We start from the raw sequence: 10,492 nt of genomic DNA on the forward strand, positions 1-10,492 counted from the left end.
ACCTGTTCAACATCATAAGACATAGCAGAATTAGATGGAAAAGTAGTAGAGGATGAAGCAAACATACCTCCCGCAGTACAGTTCACACTGTAATGCAGGCCACCACAAAACTTGCAGCCAATGTTTGCTGCATGAACCGGCATCTGGAGTTGGTCGATCTTCTTAGCTAGAAGCTCCACTTGAGCTGCCAAGGCTGCTGTAGAGTCCACTTGGTTGACCACTCCCTGTCTTCCTGGTCGGCTCCTAGAGGATTGCCACTGATAGTTGTTCATGGCCATTTCCTCTATTAGGTTCTGTGCCTGCTCGGGCATCTTACTATTTAGCGCCCCACTTGCTGCAGCATCCACCATCTGCCTCGTTGCAAGGTTCAACCTGCTATAGAAGGTCTGAACCTGCATCCACACTGGCAATCCGTGATGTGGGCAGCATCTTAAAAGATCTTTAAACCTCTCCCATGCATCGTACATGCTTTCATCATCAAACTGCACAAAAGAAGATATGTAATTTCTAATTTTAGCAGTTTTAGCGGGAGGAAAATACTTGTATATAAAGTTTTCGGCCAACGCCTTCCAAGTAGTTATCGTCTGTTGTGGAAGAGATTGCAGCCATCTCTTTGCTCTGTCCCTCAAGGAAAATGGAAATAATCTCAGCCGAATGGCATCATCGGTTGTTCCATTTATCTTGAATGTGTCACAAATCTCCAAAAAGTTGGAGATATGTGCATTGGGATCCTCGCTGAGCAATCCTCCAAACTGCACGCTTTGCTGGATCATCTGGATAACATTGGCCTTTATCTCAAAATTGTTGGTACATAAATAGCTCGACTATACTGCTCGTTTTCGTCCCATTTAAAGAGGGTCGAGCAAACTCGTACATAGTCCTTTGATCATCATCGGCCTGGGGTTGAGGTTCTCCATCGCGTCAGTTCCTTGAACCTGAACCGTAACTCCGTCCTCCTCCTCAACTGCCTGCAAACGTCGTCTCAATAATCTGAGAGAGCACTCCGGGTCAGATAAGGGTGCTATAGGATCAGGGTTAGAGCTCCTGGTCATATACTACCTGAAACCGACAACCAAACAACCACCAATCAATCAAAAATAATATAACAATAAATAATAATAAAAAATAAAGAATAAATGAATAAACAAACAATGACTAAATTAACACAAAAACAATTCACTCTAGTTCACCGTTACTGTTCCCCGGCAACGGCGCCAAAAACTTGATGGACTTTTTATGCAACCTACACGTAAGGCAGTGAACCTACCGATGCAGCCTAGCACTAGTGAGTATCAAGGTCGTATCCCTAGAGATCGGGTGAACCTAGAGTTACTACTGCTTGCTATGTTATCTAGTCTGAAATAGGGTGTGAAAGTTCTAACATACCAGCTAATGGTTATGAGTGCAATTAAGTAAATGAAGGACAACGAACAATCAAAAGAAAATAATTGCAAAGAGAGAAACAAACCCAAAAGGGGGGCCTAAGTGATGGAATTCTAAAGATGGATTTTATGGATTGCCGATCTTACTTACCCGTGCCTAAATCCTGAATTGAACCCGGTTCCTCTCTCGAGCTTACCGAGTTCCTAAACCTGCACTAACCTAATGGAATCTCTTCCTATCGGATTACTACAGATTAGCATTAAGCATGATTTAAAACTATTAAGAGTTATTAATTCTTAATCCGGCGAGTAAATCAACCTTATCTCTAAGTGTTAACTACCAGTTCTTACTATTCAATGTCCAGTTGTAACAAGCATTTCTCAATGTCAAGAAACAACCTACTAAATAATTAATTCAACGTCTCAAATTAACTGAATCAAACTTTTATTACTAAATAGCAAGAAGATTGCAAGAATGACAATTATAAAACTAACAATTAAGCATAATCCATCAACAAAGGTGAACCCCAATGGGTTCAAAAGATCTAGCTACTCATGTTCATGGTTAAAACAATTAGGGAACAAAATAAGGAAAAGAAAATTAAAGGCATGTACACCCTTCTCTTTCAAGTTGAATGAAAAACCCTAATTTAGCAAATTCGAAATCTCAAACCCTAGTTGCCTCTTGAGTGCTCCCAAAGTTTATTTTGATCTTCAATTCGATGTTAGAACAAGTGAAATCCCTCCTTCAATTGATGAGTTTGATCTCTCAAGGTCTACAATTGAGGTATAGGAAAACAATTGATTAAGTGTGTCTTGGAATTGAGTCCAAAAATCGTCCCCCTTTCCAAAAGAACTCAAAATTACCTATATAGTTGATTCAGCATGGCCGGAGTCCAGGCGGTGATGATTCAGACACGAGTCCGTGCAAGGTCAACTGTGATCCGCTAGACCGACTCCTTCCAAGCCGTGCCCAAGCTGGTGCTGAGCCAGCATAGGCCGTGCTAGAGGCCGTGGTGGCTACGGAAGCCGTGCTGAAATGGCATAATTGGGGATAGCTTCTTGGCAATTCAGCACGGCCGGAGTCCAAGCCGTGCTTAACCCTTGGGGTGCTAGTTCTCACCCAATTTGATGGATTTTGGTCCGTAATCACATGTATTTCCCTCAATTATTGATGGTGTCCTTCGAAAATGACCTGAAACGAGAACGGAAACAAAAGACAGGTGATTCTAGCATAAAACGGGATAATCATGCATAAAAATGTAAATAATCGGGCATGAAAACATGTGTAGTATGATGCTTATCAATGAACTTGTGGATCCAGGATCAATAAGAACATGTGCATTAGAATCATGAATAGAAAGTATACCAGTAACAATTTCAGGTGCTACAAATGCTTCATTTCTAGTAGTAGCAAATACTCTAGCTTGTGCTTGAGGTTGACCAATCTGTTATGATAGTGTTGCTGAAACAGTTAAACCTCCTCTACCACCTCTTCCTCTGCCTCTGCCTGAAGCAACTAGAATATTTTCACCAACAATACTCTGACCCACTGTATAAGATTCTCCAACATTATTTCTTCTCAAAGGACAATCTCTAGAATAATGTCCTGGCCTACTACAAGTGAAACATACTACTGGTCTAGGTCCCCAACATTCTTCAGTATGTCTCCTGTTGCACGTAGAAAAAACAGGAGCAGACCCTCTACTGGCCGAAACTTGTCCTCCCTCAAGTCTGGATGAATTGTATCCACCTTTACTATAAGGTACTGTGGAGGATCTACTAGACTGACCACCGAGCCCTCATCCACGATAACTACTCCTCTGTGAATAAGAGCCTCTGAATGAAGAAATACTAATCTATCTTGGAGGATTAATATAAGTACCAGTGATTTTCTTCTTTTTAGCTTCCATAGTATTCCTTTCAAATGATGTTTCTTCAGCTCTCAAAGCAGCTTCAATTGAGGCATTGTAATTATGAGGTTTCACTGCCATTTTCTCACGAATGTCAAGCCTCAAACCCATCTCAAGTTTCTTCCTTTTCAGTTCTTCTATGGCTATTCCATTTCAGTTCTTCTGTGGCGATTTCTTCTGGTGCATAATTAGACCTTTAATTAATCAATGAAAGCATCAATTGAAGTTTTCCCAATTTATATTCAAGAACCCTAATAACAAATTAATAATACTCAAGTAACAACTCACCAATTTCAACTTTTGGGTTGCTAATATGCTCAAATCTTTTAGCTTTAGCTTGGCTTCTTCAATAGTTGGTAACATCCTATCTTAATTTTAAGTTTTTCTAGGTATTTCACTCCTCTCTCTTGTTCCAAATTTTGAGTTTTTGGCCATGTACGAATTTTAGAGAAATGAAGAAGTAAAATGAGCTTGCTCATGGTTCCAATTTCCAAGATTCATCTCTCAATGCCACCACCTACTTAAACTAGTTTTATCATCCTAAGTTAATTCTTTTAAGTCCAATCTTTTTACCCAACCTTCAACTATTGGTTCAATTAAGTCTTAAGGCTTAATACACATAACCCAAGTACCTAATCAACTTATCTAAATTAATAATCTAATATCATGCTCCTTATTCTCTACTTATAATTAATATATATCTATTCTCATAAAAAAATATTATTAATATACCATCATATGCCCAATGATTAAATGTAAATGCACATAACAAGTATGATGAGAAAATGCAGGCGTTACACTAAGTGTAAGGATCAAATCAAATTGATTAAACACAACGGTAGACAAGGAACACAAAAGAAATGAAGGACGTGAGTGATAAGTCTAGGTTTGCCAGTGTGAGTCCTCATAAGTCTGCAAAGTTCTTAAAAGAACCAATAACCTGATTTCCTACAAGGTAGAGAACTGAAATAATATGCTCACAAGGCTTAAATATTCGATTGCATGCGGTTTTGATAGTGTGGAAGCCCTCATTCCATAAGAAGAAACGAGAAGCTAAATATGAATAAGCAAATAAAGAAAGATGAATAAAATAAAGTCAAATCAAGAACTAGAGAGGAGTTGACTGCCCAAGAACTCTCCCAGTCCCAAATTTTATGAGCTAGCTTAACAAAAAAAAAGGATAATTCGCGTCGGCCTATCTAATAACACTGCAGCCTAAATTACCTTATTTTATGTGTCCCAAACATCAAAATGTGCACATTCCCGTTTCGATTAATCGAAGGTAACATAATTTCTCCATCATGTGCGTGGATTTATGTCTTATCTTGCTTGATCATCAAGTCATGCTCCAATGCCACTAGTTAAGCCTGTCAATTACGTTCCCATGATTCCTTAACAAAAATAAAGGAAAATTCGTGTGGGCATACCTAATAACACCTCGCCCTAAATTACTTCATTATATGACTTTCAACACATCAAAACACACACATTCCCACCTATATTAATTGAAAGCAACATGATTTCTCCCTTATGCGTGTGGGTTTGTGTCTTATGTTGCTTGATCATCAAGTCACACCCTAATTCCATCAGTCAAGCTTGTCAATTGTGTTCCTATAATTCCTTCATGATTCGTTCATTTCTTTTGTTTATCTCTTTCTAATCTATGTATAGTATGACAGTTTTATTTACCGAGCATAAACACGAGTGTTGAGTTAAAGCACGTGGAAGCAGTAATCATAGGCACATGTCTAATGCTTAGACAAATATGAAGAAAGAGAAATAGTTGATCGAGTATTAAGATCAATCTATGAATGATTGCTGATGAATCTTTTTGAGAGAAGAGGGAACACTAAGAATCGAGACATGCCTAAATATTATAATTCAGGATTTACACCCATTATTCCTTATTCCTCAAGGCATGAAGACTCCTGATGACACACGAATTGGCATAAGGATTCATGACAATGTAATTTACAAGCTTGACTAGTGGCATTAGGGCTTAGCTTGATGATCAAGCAGGACGAGACGTAAATCCAAGGGCTAAGGGAGAAATCAAGTTATTTTCAATTAATCCAAGCATAATACAAGAGGTAATGCGAGTGTTTTAATGTTTGGGACCATATAATGAAGTAATTTGGATCTGAGTGTTATTAGGTAGGCCCATAAGAATCTCCCTTATTTTCATTAATCTATATCATAAAATTTGGGACTACAAGAGTTATTGACCATTCCACTCCTCTCTCATTGTTGATTTCACTTTAGTTGCAATCGGGACTATGAGTATTTTGATGTTTAGGATGCATATAATGAAGTAATTTGGTTTAGATTGTTATTAGGTAGGGCCACGCGAATTTTTCCTTGTTTTCATTACGGTGGCTCTTAAAAATTAAAACTATGAGAGTTGTTGACCAATCAACTCCTCTCTAGTTCTTGATTTGACTTTAGTTTATTCATCTTTCTTTATTTATTTATTCATAGTTAGCTTCTAGTTTCTTCTTCTTATGGAATTAAGGCTTTCGCACTACAAAAATCGCATGGAACCGAACACTTAAGGCTAGTGAGCATAATATTTCAATTTTCTACCTTTTCGGAAATCAAGTAATGGGTTCTTTCAAGAACTTTGTAGACTTAGTAACACTCGGCGCTAGCAAGCATAGACTTATTGCTAACATCCTTTTATTCTTTTGATCAAGTATTGATATTATTCTCTTAATGATCATGGATGAATATTTTAGAGGAAAATAGAGAATGACGTGAATCGAGGCATTTCCAAATAATCTAATTTAGGATTTTGACCAATGGGATCTCCATCATCCATTGTTCCTCTAGGAATAAGAGCACAAAATGACACAAGGATTAGCATATATAATCATGGGAATGCAATTGACAAGCTAACTAGTGGCATTGGGGCTTAACTTGATGATCATCCAAGACGAGATGTAAATCCACTAGATAAAGGGAGAAATCATGTTGTTTTCAACTAATCCAAGCGTAATACAATTGGGAATGTGAGTGTTTTGATGTTTAGGATCTATGCGATGAAGTAATTTGATTTGTACTGTTATTAGGTAGGCCCACATGAGTTTACCCTTGTATTTGTTAGTTGGTTCTTAAAATTTAAAACTACGAGAGCTGTTAACTAGTCAACTCTTATGCAGTTCTTGATTTTACTTTAGTTTATTCATCTTTCTTTATTTATTTATTCATATTTAGGTTCTAGTTCTTCTTCTTATAGAATAAGGCTTTCACATTATAAAAACTGCATGCAACTCCACTAGGTTGGCTATGTTCTTGTTCAAGCCATTCAACAACCTTTCCATGGTAGCTTTTCTATCCTCCTCCACATTAGCCCTTATCATGACTACTTCCATCTCTTTATGAAACTCCTGTACACCTTGGAACCTTGTGTCAAGGTTTGTAGTTTTTAGTGCAGCTCCTTGTAATAGTGACTAGGAAAAAATCACTTCTTCATGATGCATTTCATCTCTACCCATGTATTAATGGGTCTATCACCATTTCTTCTCCTTTCCCTACACAATTGATCCCACCAAACAAGTGCATAATCATAAAATTCTGTAACAATAAGTTTTACCTTCTTTTCTTCACTTTGTGACAAGCAATCAAATTTGCCATCTTAGAAAAGCAATCTACAACCACAAAAATAGAATCATGCCCATGTCTTTACCTAGGTAAACCCAAAACAAAATCCCTAGACATATCAATCCAAGGCATACTAGATATAGGTAGTGGCATATATAATCCATGAGGCTTAGATTTAGACTTAGCTTGTCTACACATAATGAACTTATCATAAATTCTTTGCACATCTATATGCATGTTTGGCCAATGAAAGTGATCATGTAAAACATCTAAAGTCTTAGCAACTCCAAAATGCCCTATAAGACTACCCTCATGTGCTTCCCTTAAAAAAAGTTCATGTAAGCTACTCTTAGGGACACACAATTTATTATCCCTTAAATAAGAATCCATTATGCTTATAGTAATTTTGATATGCAACCTTTTCACATGCATGATAAAACTTGCTAAAATCATGGTCATCGATATATAGATATTTAAACCCTAATTCCAACTACGCCACAAGGATAGATCAACTCCTTGATAAGTAAGATTTGCATTAAAGATTGCCTAAATCACTCTAGTTACTCATTTTGTTATTTAGGATACTTCTAATTTAATCTTTGATTTTTTATTCTTATTTTAGTTTCTTCCTAAACATGTAAAGGAAGTTAAGATTGTATTTTTGGCTATTTAAACACACTATAGCCGAATGGTTCAGGTTAATGAATATTTTTATTATTAATTCCATTGAGAGAATTCATGGTACTGCTAAGAACTTGTGAACTTATCAAGACTTGTTCTTGTGGCATTCTTTGAGACTTATCACTCACCTTCTTTCTAATCTTGAGTGCATCGTCCAGAACCTTTATATACCAAGGTTCACACATTTAGGAAAGTGTTGGATCGAGGTCTTTATTTCATGAATCTAACTTTAAACGTTTTTGGCAACAATTTTGCGACGTGTTTCTTGCAAAATCCATCAAGAATCATATCATTTGGTATTAGAGCTTAGGCTCTAAATCAGGTTGTATTTATTCTTTGATATCTTTGTTATTTGTGTGTCACAATTTTTGTCTTAGAACATTAATTTCCTTTTTATTTTCACCCATTCCTTTCAAAACCTAGCTGCCATCTATCATCCATTCACCAAGTCCAAAAATTTCAGCCTTCAATTTCATGTTCTTTGTTTCTTTGAATCAAGTTTAGTTATTTCAATTCAGGTGTTGATAAAAAATATAAAAAAACAAAACAAAAGAAAAGAACAATAAAAGTAAGTTTTGGGTCATCAAAGAAAATCTAAGTTATACTTCTTCATTTGTGAGTATTGATATTATATTAAAGTTATCAATACTATCTTTTTTATTATTTATTGCTGCCATATAACATTACCTTCATACCATACTTTTCATTTTATTTTTACCTTAACCTTTTACTTTGAACCCCTTTTCACAGAAAACGTGCTACTTAAGCTTTAGATAGATTTTGAGTGATTAGTGTTAATTGAGCTCTAAAAAGGCTGTTTTGATTAAGAAACACTTAGTTCTTACAAGAACTATAAAAAAGAATTAGAGTGAGAAAAGACAAGAGTGTGTGAGTCTAAAAGAGGGTAAAAGCCACTTTGTAAGAAACACGAGAGTGTAACCTCTTTTTAGTGCAAACACGTATGGGAGTGTGTGAGGAACAAAAAATTCATTTTGTAGATTTACATAATATCTCAAAGTAAAAATAAAGGGATTGCGGAGGAAGAGCCAAAGGATGTGGACCTAAAATTGTACATGATGGCTATACAAGGGATCTTGGAAGGACTCAATTTAGGGTTCGAGAGCATGGATGAGAGGTTGGAAAAAGTGGAGTCAAGTTCCTAAAGGGGGCAGCGTAGGCATGTCAACCAACACAATGGGAGGCTGAGGTACACCCATGACATGGGCCATGAAGAATATGATGATGATGACTTTGAAGAGGTGGAACGTGGGTCTAATGGAAACCGAGGTAGATTTGACAATGATGAAAGAGGAGCAAGGAGAGTATATGGGAATTTGGGAAACATTAAGATGAGAATCCCAACTTTTCAAGAAAAGAGCCATCCCGAGGCTTACCATGTGTGGTAAAAGAAACTGGAGCTTGTGTTCAATTGCCACAGCTACTCGGAAGAGAAAAAGGTAAAACCTGATATTGTTGAATTTACTACTTATGCTATTATTTGGTGGGATCAACTTGTGATGAGTAGGAGAATGAATCGAGAGCGTCCTATTTCCACATGGGAGGTGATGAAAGCTGTGATGAGAAAATGTTTTATTCCTCAAAATTATCATAGACAGTTGCACAATAGATTGCAAAGTCTAGTGCAAAGATCTAAGAGTGTTAAAGAATATTATAAAGAGATGGAGATTGCAATGATTCTGGCTAATGTGGAAGAAGACCGCGAAGCAACAATGGCAAGGTTCTTGCATGGATTGAACCGAGACATAGCTAATGTGGTTGAGCTTCAACACTATATGGAGATGGAGGATATGTTACACATGGCCATCAAGATTGAGTGATAATTGAAGAGTAAGAGTGCCAAAACTAATCCGGCCTCAACTTCATCGTGGAAGCTGAATTGGAAGAAGGATGACAAGATATTTTCTAGGCCTAAATTGGAGGCTTTCAAGGATCCTAAAATAGAGGGCAACATCAAAGTTCAAGGTAAATCCACTCTTCAAAAATTCAAAACTAGAGATATTGAATGTTTTATGTGTTTGGGAATGGGCCATGTAGCTTTTCAATGTCCAAACAAAAGAGCCATGATTATGAGGGATAATGGGGAAGTGGAGTCCGAAAGTGAAGAAGAATAAGAAATGTCGCCCCTAGAAGATGACGAAGAGTATGCCAAACATGGTGATATGTCAGTCGCAAGGCGAGCAATGAGTTTGCAAGCAAAAGAGGAAGAGGTACAAAGAGACAATATATTTCATACTAGATGCTGAGTCAATGATAAGGTATGTAGCATGATAATTGATGGGGGTAGTTGTACCATTGTGGCTAGTATTGAACTTATTAAAAAACTATGTTTGCTAAATCTTAAACACCCTAGGCCATATAAGCTTCAATGATTGAATGATTGTGGTGAGATTAGAGTTGTTAAGCAAGTACTAGTGTCTCTCTCTATTGGTAGGTATAAGGATGAGGTGTTGTGTGATGTCGTGCCTATGCATGTTGGACATATTCTTTTAGGCCGACCATGGCAATTTGATAGACGAGTCATTCATGATGATTTTACTAACAAACACTCTTTCTGTAATGAATGCCAAATCTATTACACTTGTTCCTTTAACAACTAAAGAGGTGTTTGAAGACCAAATGCGCATGAAAAAGGAGAGCAATACAAAACACATGAGTGATGGTGTGCAAGAAAAGAAAGAAAATAAGAGTATCAGTGCATAAAAAAAATTAAAGAGAGTATATGCATGAGAGAAAAAGAAAAAGGTGAGGGTGTGAAAAGTAAGAAAAACGGGAGGAAAGAGAGTTTCTATGCAAGAGAGAGTGAGGTGAAATCGACCCGTGTTTTTACTTATGTACAAAGAGGCCTACTTTAATGCTAACGAGCTTAACTCTTCTTTGCCTAGTGCTTTTGTTGCA

The 10,492-nt window shown here is 36.9% G+C and overlaps 1 non-coding gene across 1 annotated transcript; it reads left to right on the top strand.

Annotated features, from left to right (window-relative positions):
* The first annotated feature begins 408 nt into the window (after positions 1 to 408).
* LOC112535325 lies at positions 409 to 515 on the top strand. The gene has a single exon (XR_003079479.1). It is a non-coding gene; the product is annotated as a small nucleolar RNA R71 (small nucleolar RNA).
* The last annotated feature ends 9,977 nt before the right edge of the window (positions 516 to 10,492 follow it).

The sequence above is a fragment of the Ricinus communis genome, chromosome 9, assembly GCF_019578655.1.
Source record: "Ricinus communis isolate WT05 ecotype wild-type chromosome 9, ASM1957865v1, whole genome shotgun sequence".
NCBI classification, from domain to species: Eukaryota; Viridiplantae; Streptophyta; class Magnoliopsida; order Malpighiales; family Euphorbiaceae; genus Ricinus; species Ricinus communis.